Consider the following 15,079-nt stretch of genomic DNA (forward strand, 5'->3'; position numbering starts at 1 on the left):
ATGTACTGACGGTCAAGCTATTTTCCCCATATTTTACATTATTCCCGATTATGTTTCCATCAGTATAGGATCCATACCTATCACGGTGCACTTTAATGACAGGTATATTGCTGACATAAATGTCAAATGTCAATAAAGGTATTGTATTTATGATTTTGTTATTATGAGAATGGGAAATTACAGTTTGTCAATAGGACTCGATAAAGGTGAAATAATCTCATCCACAGGCCAGTTGCAACGAGAATGGAAATGCGCCATTGGTCCGCCTTGTGTAGTTATTAGGGGTAAGTGAGTGAGATTTAAACACTGAATCAGTCATGTCGCGGCTCCTCAGTTCAATGAGGGCGTCAATCCCCCTCTCGAGGCATCCGGCATCCCACTTCATTCGTCTTGGCATCTCACTGAGTCACGGCTGGTGCACGTAAACTTAGACTGGTATGCTCACACAGAATGCATGACAATGCGTGCGCATAAGCTTAGGGCTAAAAATGTTATTGTTTGTCATCATTTGCAAGAAAAAGAAAGGAAAAACAGGTACTCTCCCCGTATGATCGTTCTGGAAACATACCCAGAGCGGTCAACGAGTAACACTATAACCTTGTTCGACATTGCTCTTTCTAGCACATTACTTTCCTGGTTTTTGCTTTGGCATCGTCAATCTCCGTTTATGAAAAACAAACTGAGTTTTCTCGCCTTTGAAAGCAATAAACGTTGTCAGTTATTTCAAAAATCAATAATCAATTTGTTTTGTTTTGACCTTGATATGTACTCATCTGGCAAGCTGTGGCCAAAGTGATACACATTTGTCACTAATGATTCAGGCCAGGATTCTGTGAAAGAGACACATCAATTTGTAGGCCACATATGGAATATAGTGAGCATCACGTGAACCTTCAAATTATACTTTATGAAAGGTAGAATCCGATATCCATGGAGATCCGTGTTTCAATTTGTCTTCAGCAACCATGAGGCGACTAACGGGATCGGGTGATCAGGCTCGCTGACTTGTTTGATACATGTCACCGTATCACAATTGCATAGATTGACGCTCATGATGTCAATCACTTGATTGTCTGATCAAGACACGGTTATTGATAGGTCGCCGTCAAATAGCTGGTATATTGCTGAGTACGGCGATAAACAACTACCAACCAACCAACCAACCAACCCAACAAGATCCCGACAGACAGCCTCAGAAGACAGCCACAAGAGATTCACCCTGTTGCAAGGGACCAAAATTACCCTTGGCAAGGGGCGGTCGGGTAGCCTAGTGGTTAAAGCGTTCGCTCGTCACGCCGAAGACCCGGGTTCGATTCCCGACATGGGTACAATGTGTGAAGCCCATTTCTGGTGTCCCCCGCCGTGATATTGCTGGAATATTGCTAAAAGCGGCGTTAAACCATACTCACTCACTCACTACCCTTGGTAAGATCCCAGGAGAGAAATTAACACTCTTGTTTATCCCACTGACTCTGATACATCGTGGAACATCTTGTCTGACTAAACTATTTACATGTCTATAGCAGTATGTTAGACACAAGTTGTTCAGACATAGAGAACTACTGATACGTATGCTCGAGACTTAGCGCTGTGTGTAACGCATAAGGAGCTATCTGGCAGCCAGAGGATGAAGTGGACCAACTAACTGTATCGATGCTGGTGTTAATAGCGCTAGATACATTGGTGAGTTTTATATCACAGCTATACAGCTATTCGACAGATACTCGAGAATGGTGGTGCTTCAGCGTTTTGAATTTACTGATAACGAGATCTTAAGATCAATTAAAGGAGGGAAATCAGCTGGTGTTGATGAAGTTTTAATTGTGTTATTCTTTTGGCTTAGAAAACGGTTTGATGTGGAATTTCTACAAGTCTTTGCAAAATAATAATAATAATGATAATAAGTGTATTTATAATGCGCCAGATTCCATTCACCAAGTGGATGCTGATAGCGCTAGAAAGAGCATGTTCGCTTGGACCTTAAAAGTTAGAAATGTAGACACCAAAAGTTAGAAATGTAGACACCAAAAGTTAGAAATGTGGACACCAAGGGCTTGAGCTGCAGGAATATTGCTCGACAAATAGGGAAAGCTGACTATTGGAAAGTTGAATTTATGCCTCCTGTTGTACAATCTTGTGGAGAGTGTTTTGTCACTCTGCATCGTTATGCACATATCTAGATATGAAACAGAGGATACGGATGTAAGGCAAAACATTTGTATTCCCGACGTTTAATGATATCCATTTTGACGCCAATCACAATCATTAATTTGTTAACGTTTTATAAAAGACGTCATAACACATATCGTTCGAATATTCACAATGACAACAAATTGAGAATGACTGTGATTAATTAGTCATATCTGCTTTCGTTCCTCGCCAGATTTAGTCTTAATTCGGGAGTTTTAACAGCGGAACTGGGGGTATTAGAGTTGAGTGACGCGTTAAGCCCCTGGGAGTGACGTGTGTCGATATAAGAGACATTCTCTACCTAGCTGCGTCAAACTCTCAAGGAACAGATTCCATATAAGGGTCTTGAATTTGGGATTTAAAAAAACCAACACCTGTTCTTTTAATTCTACAACTCTTCCTGACTATATGGAGGCTAGATTGTTAGAAGTCGGAAATGTGAACATTTAGTGAACACACTGTGATGAAGCGTAGGAAATAGTCATCATAATCTTGAAGTATATTAAAGGATTATGTTGTATTTTTTGAATAGGGGATAAACCACGAAACCATTTCCACGCGCACAAGATATCTCTCTGCTAAGAGCAGAGTCCATTGTGCGATTCTGACTATATTATGAGATGTGTTAATGAATCACATGGTGATGATACCAGGTGTTCGCGAAAAGGTGAGCGTATCCTGTCCCACTGGTGGCACCCGTCACAAATACATGCAAAGACAAGTCAAGTGTTCACCTGAACAAACAACATACATGTATGGTAGACGTAAAATAGAGAATTACATTGGACAGCTTTAAGATAATATTTTAAAACTGAAAACGTACGTCAATTCGAAAATGCTATCTCTTTATCGAAGTATAGGTGGTTAAACATGTATTGTGATTGATAATTTCATATAAATATTTATTGTAGCTATTTTTATAAACTCTTTAAATGATGAATGCATTTGTCATTTGTCATCAAACACGCAATATATGAATGTTGATATGTTTAATGAATAAGAAAATTTTGTTTTTCACCGCGATCAGCAATGTTCCAGTTATGTGACGGAGACCTGTGGAGTAATGAGAAAGTGCCAAATAAAACAGTAATTAATAACACTGGACGACAATCTATCCCGGTGAGATACGATGGCACGAACTCACACATTGGAACTACCTGATCCTTATTTCAGTCGACCCTTACCACACATAAGGAGAATTCCCCACTGATGTTGCCTCAGAATCCCTATCTGCTAGCGTTTCATCACAGATGCCTGCTGACAATATCTAACACTGCTTTGTCTGGCCCTTGCTATGTTATTTACACAAGAAAATTCCCCACTGAAAACGTAGCCCTGCCTTGTAAACATTTAACACTGAAAATATGTTGTGTCGGGGACAGTTGGGTACAGTACCGTTGATCTTTCATCCATGTATACGTGTTTACAGAGGTGGCACAAAATGCAGTGGTTGACATCTTGACGGGATTGTGTGCAGCAGCAGCAGCAACAGCAGCAGCAGCCCATGTTTGTCGTAAGAGGCGACTAACGGGATCGGGTGGTCAGGCATGCTGACTTGGTTGATGCATGTCATCGTATCCCAATTGCTCATGGTGTCAATCACTCGATGGTCTGGTCCAGAATCAATTATTTACAGACCGCCGTCATGAAGCTGGACTATTGATGAGTGTGATGTTAAACAACAAACAAACAACATTTAAACCCCGACACTTTCTGTTCTAAAGCAGTAATAAGATACAGATTAAGTTGCAAAACGTCTGCATAAAAGTACACGAAATGTGTGGAAACCAGTGGAGAATGAACATATAGCCTGTCGAGACACATCTACTGTGACATCGCAGATGAAATTGTTCCCACACAATCACATGTTTTTCGACTCGAGGCTTAAGTTACTTTGGAAGAAAACGTTTTCACGTCTACTCTGCAACGACTTGGTCGGTGCTGCTGACAATTGGCATGCTTGAAATTGGCTCTACTAATGATAACAGACAAAAAACAACAACTTCTTTTTAGGAACCCCTTAATAGAAATGGACATCTTTGTGTTCAGCGTCACGCTTGTCAATCAACTTGAAGATGTTAGAATCGGGTGAAACTGTCCCTAAAGAAAAGGTGAAAGCAGCTTGTCAACAATATGTGAATTCATAATTTGAATACTTCTTTGAACGAATGATGAATACATATATCAGGATATACAGAGAGGTTCGGGACACACACACACACACACACACACACACACACACACACACACACACACACACACACACACACACACACACACACACACACACACACACACACACACACACACATGCATGGACGTGCAATAATATTGGACCTGGCGTTAAACCCCAATTCACCTCACCTCACCAAAGACGTTCGGCTAATAGTCATCCTCCTCTCTGCTGCGGGCAGCAAAAAACGCCTTCGTTATAAGTAGAACAATCGGGATTCGCTGCTTGTTGAGAATACGCTGTCCAAGTCATTGACCTTAGTTGAATGGGTTCTCCTGTGACTGTAATAACGATAAAACGCAAAAGCTGGAGAATATCAGTTTAAATATAGATGAATATCGACAGAAAACATTTCCCTAATCATAAGAAATGTCTGCTTAATCAGGGCCCATTGTAAAGTTCCAGCTATATCATACGCATGTTTATTTTCAGTGATCCATTCATATTCATAAGTAATCTGTTTCGTGGGATAATCAAAACTGGTTACTCTCTGGCGTTGACCTTTTTAAAAAATTATGAATCATTATCATAGGGGGATGATATAAGGTATTAGTGAAAAGGTGAGATAAAACTAGAATAAAACAAATCTCTTAACGCGACAGTAAATCTCAATTAACTGCCAATCAATATCTTATATCGGCGTATCTATTTTAGAGATACTATGTTCGAGTTTGTTTGAACGTAGAATCAGGGAGATTGGTTTCACGCAACAACATTTAAGTTAATCACGGTGTGGTAATAAACACGTTTCCATATTCACAAGAACGCTCAAAGTGACGTAAATATTTACCAGACAGTCAGCCAGGTGAACTACCCCCGTGCCAAGACCTGTGAAGAAGGGGTAGAATAGGTCTTCAGCGACCCATGCTTGCCGTAAAAGGCGACTATGCTTGTCGTAAAAGGCGACTAACGGAATTGGGTGGTCAGGCTCGCTGACTTGGTTGATGCATTGCGTGGATCGATGCTCATGATGTCAATCACCGGATTGCCTTGTCCAGACTCGATTATTTACAGACCGCCGTGATATAGCAGGAATATTGCGGAGTACGGCGTTAAACAACAAACAAACAAACAACAATCATAAAGACATGTTCATAACACAGTCGGAATCGTAACTCAACCCTGCTTTTAATAGCAGAGATTTCTTATGACTGTGGAAAGGCTTTTCTAACTCTTGGATGCATAAAATCCCGAATATAAATTTTATTCACTACCTATTAGTTTGAGATATGGATGAGAAATGGAGAGAATGATTTGTCCACAGCTGCCTAAGTTGCAGCATCGAACTTTTGGTTAACAACAGAAGACGAGTTGCATAGGCGGTAGAAATATTAGTATTTGGTTCTGGTATCTCTGGAACTTATGGATGCTCTAAGGCGCTTCCTGAAACGTGAGCCTCACTTCCCACAGAAGTCTCCAATCTCACCTAGAATGTTTACGTCAATTCGAAAATGCTATCTCTTTATCGAAGTATAGGTGGTTAAACATGTATTGTGATTTATGATTCAATATAAATATTTATTGTAGCTATTTTTATAAACTCTTTAAATGATGAATGCATTTGTCATGTGTCATCAATATATGAATGTTGATATGTTTAATGAATAAGAAAATTTTGTTTTTCACCGCGACCAGCAATGTTCCAGTTATGTGACGGAGACCTGTGGAGTAATGAGAAAGTGCCAAATAAAACAGTAATTAATAACACTGGACGACAATCTACCCCGGTGAGATACGATGACACGAACTCACACATTGGAACTACCTGATCCTTATTTCAGTCGACCCTTACCCCACATAAAGAGAAATCCCCACTGATGTTGCCTCAGAATCCCTATCTGCTAGCGTTTCATCACGGATGCCTGCTCACAATATCTAACACTGATTTGTCTGGCTCTTACTATGTTATTTACACATTGTTTGGAGTGAGTGAGTGAGTGAGTGAGTGAGTCACGTGTGTGTCCAATCTTTTTACGTCTTTTGGTATGACGCGACCGAGGATCGAGCCCCCGACTTTTCTCTGTCCGGGCGGACGCTCTACCACTAGGCAAGGGAGGCGGTCTTCTAAGAAAGAAATGATAAATAAAAGAGAAAGAAAGAACAAAGAAAGCGCCGCGGAGAATAGTGAGTGAGTGAGTATGGCTTTAAGCCGCTTTTAGCAATATTTCAGCAATATCACGGCGGGGGACACCAGAAATGGGCTTCACACATTGTACCCATGTCGGGATTCGAACCCGGGTCTTCGGCGTGACGAGCGAACGCTTTAACCACTAGGCTACCCGACCGCCCCACATTGTTTGAACACAGTTGGAGCATTACAGGCTCAGGCGTAGAATAAGATTCACTTATTCACGAAAACTTCTTCTGACAAATGAAAATTTTAAACCACTGAAATATTGAGTGTCAGACGCCACTAATCACTCTATGTACCAGTAGCGCTGGAACCCAAATCATACTGATGCTTGAAACACGGAAAAGTATAACTGATATTGTCACAATTGGAACCAATGGCCTCAGTCGATATTAAGAGTTTTGTGTATTGCAGCTTTGAACAGTATCCCAGGTATATCACGACATGTCGGCTTGATGTGGGAGGAAAGCCCGAAGTGATGCAGGTCTTAGGCGTTTGTCAAGGGTATTGCAAGCCTACAAACACAGTCAGGACCTAATGGGATTTGAAGTAACAAACATTGGTTTCACGCAAAGGGACGCATCTCTGCACAGCGAATTGCGACACCTTTGACAACTGGGCCACCCTAGAAATTTAGAGTGAGTGAGTGAGTGAGTGAGTGAGTGAGTGAGTGAGTGAGTGAGTTTGGTTTAACGCAGCTTTTAACAGTATTCCAGTTATATCACGGCGTGTCAGCTTAATGTGGGAGGAAAGCCCGAAGTGATGCAGGTCTCAGACGTTTACCACTTCGGTGAAACCCACGAGCACGGGTATGGTGCTGACAAACCTAGAAACATAATCGGGGCGAACCGGGTTTCGAACCCACAAGGGACGCAACTCTGCGCAGCGAATCGCGGCCTTAGACGACTGGGCCACCCGTTCCCCCTCGAAATGCCGTTGTTTGTAGAAGGCTTCGTATTTACCGTATTACTTCGATTAAACGGGCATATACTGTAGTTTAACGGTTCTCTAAAATTATTCTATTTAGCGGGGACATTTTAACCGAAGCCCCGCGTTATTGTTTTCAGATTCCCCGTAGCCTGGCGTCTAATCGAGGAAATACGGTACTCCCTATACACCATACACTGTTAAAGAATCAATACTGACATTTGTGACATTTGAATATATATTTTAAAACGAATATAGTTTGTATCTTTATTGCAAGCGGGGTGTTATGTAAACATTCTCATCATAGAAATCAATTTATGAGTTTTATCACAAGTTACGAGATGTCACAGAAGTAAACAGTTGCCTTATTTATGTTTTAATTTAAAACAAACTAAAATTTGATGACATTTTGTTCCGCCTTATCAAGCAGAAGATGCTCATTAACTCATATTTAAAATGTTTACGTTTGTTACATCTTCAAAGGAAATATATGTAAACATAAACACATGGTTGACTGTGTGCGTTCGGGTGATTTAAATTGGTATCGGTTCATTTGACCTTTCATTTACGATAAATGTCAGATGTGTAGACTATTTCATGCTTATGTATTAATCATAATTGTTGTTAAATATTGACCACCACATATCACACAGGTAAGAATAGCCCCGGGCACGCTTTTGCGGGTCGCAATGGGGCGTCATTCTATTGCTTAAATAGCAATTAGTTCTCAGGAATGTACAGTTGGTTGTCAATTATTCACCAGTTTGACGCAACATTTCGATAACGGTACATTTCGATTTGACGCTCAAGTGAATGATTTCAAATTTGTCGGAGAACATTTGTCGCCAGCGGAACTCAAAACTGGCATCAGAGGCACATGACTTCACGGTTTAAAAGTAACTATGAAATATTTTCAAATAGGTTTATGATCATTAAGGCTGAATGTTAAATGCATAATGTTGCTTTACGTGATGTGTCCTCAAGGCTGGTTGGTTTGTTGTTTAACGCCGCACTCGACAATATTCCAGCTATATGCCGGCGGTCGGTAAAAAATCGAGTCTGGACTAGACAATCCAGTGATTGACATCATGAGCATCGCAATTGGGATCGATGACATGCTTTAACCTAGTCACCGAGCCTGACCGCATGGGTAGCTGAAGAGCTATTCTACCCTGATCTTCACGCCTCTAGGATATATGTATATCCATATATCTGTATCTATCTATCTATCTATCTATCTATCTATCTATCTATCTATCTATCGATGTATGTATGTATGTATGTATGTATGTATGTATGTATGTATGTATGTATGTATGTATGTATGTATGTATGTACGTACACACACACACACACATACTTACATACATACATACATACATACATACATACATACATACATACATACATACATACATACATACATACATACATACATACATACATACATACATTACACACACACGCACACACACATATCCATCCATCCATCCATACATACATACACACACACACACGTCACACAAACACACACAAACACACACACACACACACACACACACACACACACCGCCATCATATAGCTGAGTGCGGCGTAAAACAACAAACAAACAAACTTTTAAGGGATGGAGACATACTTGAACCTCCCCCCAAAGGTGTCCTGTCGTGCAGCGACGTCGTCGGACTTGCTTATTCTTCCAGTCTCCCAGTCGTCGTCATGTCATGGAAGTTCAATACAACCGCTCGCGGTCACCTGACTGCAGATCCCACCCCGGATTGTAATCACGTGATCAAAACTCAATGATGATGTTCATCGCAAACAAAATGGGTATCTCTTGAAAAGAGCGCCGGAGTGTTTTTTATTCACTTTGTAAGTATAAGAACACACAAAGCTCTCTTTGTTAAGTAATAATCTCGATATTTTATGGTTCTGTTTGAAATACAGAGGACTATAAGGTTGCTTTGACAATAGAAGACAATAAAACCAATTCTTTAAAGTAAGTCACCGCGATGTGTATTATTAGTATAGTAATATCATGTGTAGGACATTTCCATATTGGACGCATCAGTGACAAGAATGATGCAGTTCACTAATTTGACTTGTACGTTCCCGTGTTTCTTCAGCTGAACAATTGACTTGCCTTTGCATGTGTTTGCACCGGTGGTGCAGGATACGCTCACCTTTTCGCGAACACCTGGTATCATCACTATTTGATAGTGATTCATAAACACATCCTCATGATACAGTGTAAATGGTTCAATCGACTCTGCTTTCAGAAGAGACTTCTTATGAACATGGAAAAGGTTTTGTTATTTTTCCATCGGTTCAGTTTCAACATTGTTCTAACGTTTACGTTTGTGGACGCACTGTCATCAGATTTCATCAAATGCCACGATTTGCAAAGCAGCTATAAAATTGTAAGAGTTTATGGTGTTCACCTCGAAGAGAGAACTGTCTGTTGGGTTGATGCATTGCGCTATGGTGGCGGGGAAGATGATGGCTCCCGACAGTGAGTAGGCGTTAAAAATATTTGGCATTTCAACGCCTGCTTGTGTCCGAAAATACGTTTGTTATTTTTTTAAATGTGCCTGAATAGTCTATCTACCTCCATGACAGTTTACATCTTCGTAAACACTCGGATTAAAATGGACCATGAAGTTTCGTTAAAATATATTTAGCGTGGTTGCGAAGAACCAAAGATAAAGGAAAGGATAAATAAAGGTGAACGATAAAGCACAGGAAGATGAAAGAAAAACGAAAGAAAGAAACAGAAAGAACAAAGATGGGCGAGAGAGAGAAAGACTAAAGGAACTTGAAGAGAGAATTAATAGAGGTATAAAGAATACAGAAAACGATAGAGGGAATATTGAAAGTGGAAGAAAGAACAGAGAAAGGTGAAAGAAAGAGTAAGGAAAGTGAAGGAAAGAATAGAAGTCAAAAGAATAAAGAAAGTGGTAGCGGGAATAAAGAAAGTGAAAGGAAGACTAAAGGAAGGTGAAAGAAAGAATAAAGAAAAAATAATGAAAGCGATAGCGATTAAAGAAGGATAAAGAAAGAATAAAGAAAGAGAAAGAATAAAGACAGGTGAAAGAAAGAATAAATAAAGGCGAAAGGAAGAGTGAGGTGAAAGGGGGTTTAATGTTAATATATTAATTGCACTTATACAGCGACGTGCAATCACGTGTGTATCCAATCTTTTTACGTCTTTTGGTATGACGCGACCGATGATCGAACTCCCGACATTCCTCTGTCCAGGCGGACGCTCTCCCATAGACCAGGGAGGCGGTCTTGAAAGAAAGAAATGATAAATAAAGGAGAAAGAAAGAACAAAGAAAGCGCCGCGGAGAATAGTGAGTGAGTGAGTGAGTATGGTTTTAAGCCGCTTTTAGCAATATTCCAGCAATATCACGGCGGGGGACACCAGAAATGGGCTTCACACATTGTACCCATGTCGGGAATCGAACCCGGGTCTTCGGCGTGACGAGCGAACGCTTTAACCACTAGGCTAGCCGACCGCCCCCCGCGGAGAATAAAGAAAGTGAACGAAAAAATAAAAAAAGGAGAATAAAGAATAAAAAAGGTGAAAGAATAAAGAAGAAACAATCTAAAGACAGTTCAAAGAAGTGAGAAATAAAGGTGAAAGAAAGACTAAAGAAAGGTGAAAGGAAGAAAAAGGGAAGGATAAACACAGATAAGAAAATGGTTGTTTCAGTTTAATAAAACAATGTTCCAATAATACATATATTTCTTTGAGTGGCATTTAGAAGTTGGAGTGATGAAGTAAGACATAGGTACATACACATATAGGTATATATACCGATGTCAATAAGTGTATATATACCTATGTTGTTTAGCCCTATCCATCACTTGCTTGATAAAGGTGTTAGGATCTACACCGAAACGTCGCACTAATTGTATAAAGAAGTTGTTCATCCATAGAACTCGTCTTACTTCAATACATATATTTTTTGTATTATCAGTTTATCGTCCATGACTCTACATGATAACTGATGTGTGTGGTAACATGATGTATAATGGTCCGCGCAATACGAGTGAGTGAGTGAAACAAATGCAGTTTGTCTCCAACAAACATTGTACCATGCCATCGAAGAATGCTTGATTCTGATTAGTTCAAATGAGGTATCAGTTTTCCGATCGAAACCTCTTAGAAATTAAGCCTTTTCACACAAAAACGTGTGTATGCATATTATACCACAGTGAACGTTCACAAAATGGAATTTCCAATTTCTGACAAGCGTCTGATGCAGATCCTGCGTAATAATTAATAACGAACACAGGAAGTTGGTATGGTATGGTATGGTACTTTCCATACAGCTGATTACCATACGTCACAATCACGTGCAAGTGTCTTCAACGCATGACTAATTGATACACTCGCCGGACAGTGACCAACGTGATTATGCAACAAGCCAGCTGCACGTGTGAATAGGAAGCGTTGGCTGTGAAGAAGCAATCGGGTTATTACTGATCAATTTGTAAATGACAAATGGTTTTCCTATCACTAGAAGTGAGATAGACAGCAGCACCAGAGCGGTTGCATTTGTAGTTGTCTCTACTACTACCTCGATCTCCTCCTTCTGCGACCGCAACTTCTACTACTACTTCAGTCGCCTTCTACTACTATGACTACTTCTCCTACCTTAGTCTCTTTGTACAGCCGGTCGGTCGGGTAGCCTAGTGGCTAAAGCGTTCGCTCCCACAAGGGTACAATATGTGAAGCCCATTTCTGGTTTCCCCGCCGTGATATTGCTGGAATATTGCTAAAAGCGGCGTTAAACCATACAAACTCACTCATTCTTCTACAACCACAACTGCAACTACCTCGATATCCTTCTTTTACTACCACGACTACTGCTACTACCCCATCTCCCCCTCCCACCACCACGCTACTACCACAGTGTCCTTCCACAACCTCAATCTCCTTTTACAACCACCACCACCACCACCACCACTACTACTACTACTACAGCACGTCAATGCAGCCACAATCACATCTCATTCAATTAACCGCAATACCTACAAAACAACGCTTATCAGTGCGCTCAATTAACAAAAGAAATTCTAAAATGAACCGAAGGACCATAGACTTAAAAAGCCCTGGACAGATCTCTGAGAGCATACGCAAGAATCTTAAAAGGCACTCCAGTAACACGTTGGCAAAGCTATAACTCAAAACCCTCGCTAATCTCACAAATGGCCTCCGTTCCTTTGCGATAAACAACTGAAATTCATTTATCACTCAAACTTATCTTCGGGCTTTTCATGCAAATGACTGGATCACGATTGAACAATTTTCTTATTAGACTAACAGATTTAGCCTTTTTAACGCACACTTGATATCCTAAGCCTGGTTTGCAAAGCTCTCATCCCATCTATCACCACAGGAAGTACTATCTGTCGACCTGTGCAAGTGACAGGAACCGGAAGTTTAACTGACGCCATCTTTAAAAATATCTCTTGTACATGCTGTTGCTAGGTAACGGCGGTCTGCAAGGGTTACTGCAGGAGTGTGGGTATTGCGATTACGTGGCTTTGCTTGGCGATGACAATTCTCAGTATTAATTACATCTTGGATCCTGTAATCTGTGAAACAAATTCTATATGAATAGAGACGTGTGGATATTAGAGATAGGGCGAGTTGTTTTGAAATAGCTAGAGTGTAGAAACACTGGGTTGCGATTGTGCGTTTACTTTTACCGAGGTAAGGCCAGCCAGGCATATGTTTCACACATAGAATAAACCACATCGGCTAGGGCTTGACTGGAAACTGGCACACATCGGGGAAATTTGTCTCTTTGAAGATGATTTCCTCTCGACTAAAAAGAGGCAATTGCCTTAATAGCAGTGGTTGAACAGGCAATCCTTTTATCGACATTTTGTGAAATATAGTGGCGAGAGACCGCTGAAAGCACCGGGCTACCCTACCGCCCCTGAGATATAATTAGAACGGTGGCAGCCTTATATTAAATCCGCTGTAGTTTCATTATTGAAAATAAAACCACACGACCTAGCTTATCATTCATCACATGGAGAAATCTATGCCTGTGCATTGTTACTATCGCGTCTGCATCAAAACAACCAACTTTGTATTGAGAGAATCATCTCTGTATTGAGAGAATCACCTCTGTATTGAGACAATCACCTCTGTATTGAGACAACCACCTCTGTATTGAGACAATCAGCTCTGCAATAATACAATCAGCTCTGTATTGAGACAATCACCTCTGTATTGAGTCAACCACCTATGTATTGAGACAATCACCTCTGTATTGAGTCGACCACCTCTAGATTGAGACAAAAATCTCTGTATTGAGACAATCACCTCTGTATTGAGACAATTACCTCTGTAGTGAGACAATCAATACTGTATTGAGACAATCACCTCTGTATTGAGACAATCAATTCTGTATTTAGACAACCACCTCTGTATTGAGACAATCAATTCTGTATTGAGACAATCACCTCTGTATTGAGACAATCATCTGTGCAATAATACAATCACCTCTGTATTGAGACAATCACCTCTGGATTGAGACAATCACCTCTGTATTGAGACAATCACCTCTGTATTGAGACAATCACCTCTGTATTGAGACAATCACCTCTGTATTGAGACAAAAACCTCTGTATTGAGACAATCACCTCTGGATTGAGACAATCACCTCTGTATTGAGACAAAAACCTCTGCATTGAGACAAAAACCTCTGTATTGAGTCAACCACCTCTAGATTGAGACAAAAACCTCTGTATGAGTCAACCACCTTTGTATTGAGACAATCACCTCTGTATTGAGACAAAAACCTCTGCATTGAGACAAAAACCTCTGTATTGAGTGAACCACCTCTGTATTGAGACAATCACCTCTGTATTGAGACAAAAACCTCTGCATTGAAACAAAACCTGTGTATTGAGTCGACCACCTCTAGATTGAGACAAAAATCTCTGTATTGAGACAATCACCTCTGTATTGAGACAATTACCTCTGTAGTGAGACCATCAATACTGTATTGAGACAACCACCTCTGTATTGAGACAATCAATTCTGTATTGAGACAATCACCTCTGTATTGAGACAATCAGCTGTGCAATAATACAATCACCTCTGTATTGAGACAATCACCTCTGGATTGAGACAATCACCTCTGTATTGAGACAATCACCTCTGTATTGAGACAATCACCTCTGGATTGAGACAATCACCTCTGGATTAAGACAATCACCTCTGTATTGAGACAATCACCTCTGTATTGAGACAAAAACCTCTGTATTGAGACAATCACCTCTGGATTGAGACAATCACCTCTGTATTGAGACAAAAACCTCTGTATTGAGTCAACCACCTTTGTATTGAGACAATCACCTCTGTATTGAGACAAAAACCTCTGCATTGAGACAAAAACCTCTGTATTGAGTCAACCACCTCTGTATTGAGACAATCACCTCTGTATTGAGACAAAAACCTGTGCATTGAAACAAAAACCTCTGTATTGAGTCAACCACCTCTTTATTGAGATAAAAACCTCGGGATTCAGACAATCAACTCTGCATTGAGACAATCACCTCGGGATTCAGACAA

Source organism: Haliotis rufescens, unplaced genomic scaffold (genome assembly GCF_023055435.1).
Source record: "Haliotis rufescens isolate VD_foot unplaced genomic scaffold, xgHalRufe1.0.p SCAF_111, whole genome shotgun sequence".
Taxonomy (NCBI): domain Eukaryota; kingdom Metazoa; phylum Mollusca; class Gastropoda; order Lepetellida; family Haliotidae; genus Haliotis; species Haliotis rufescens.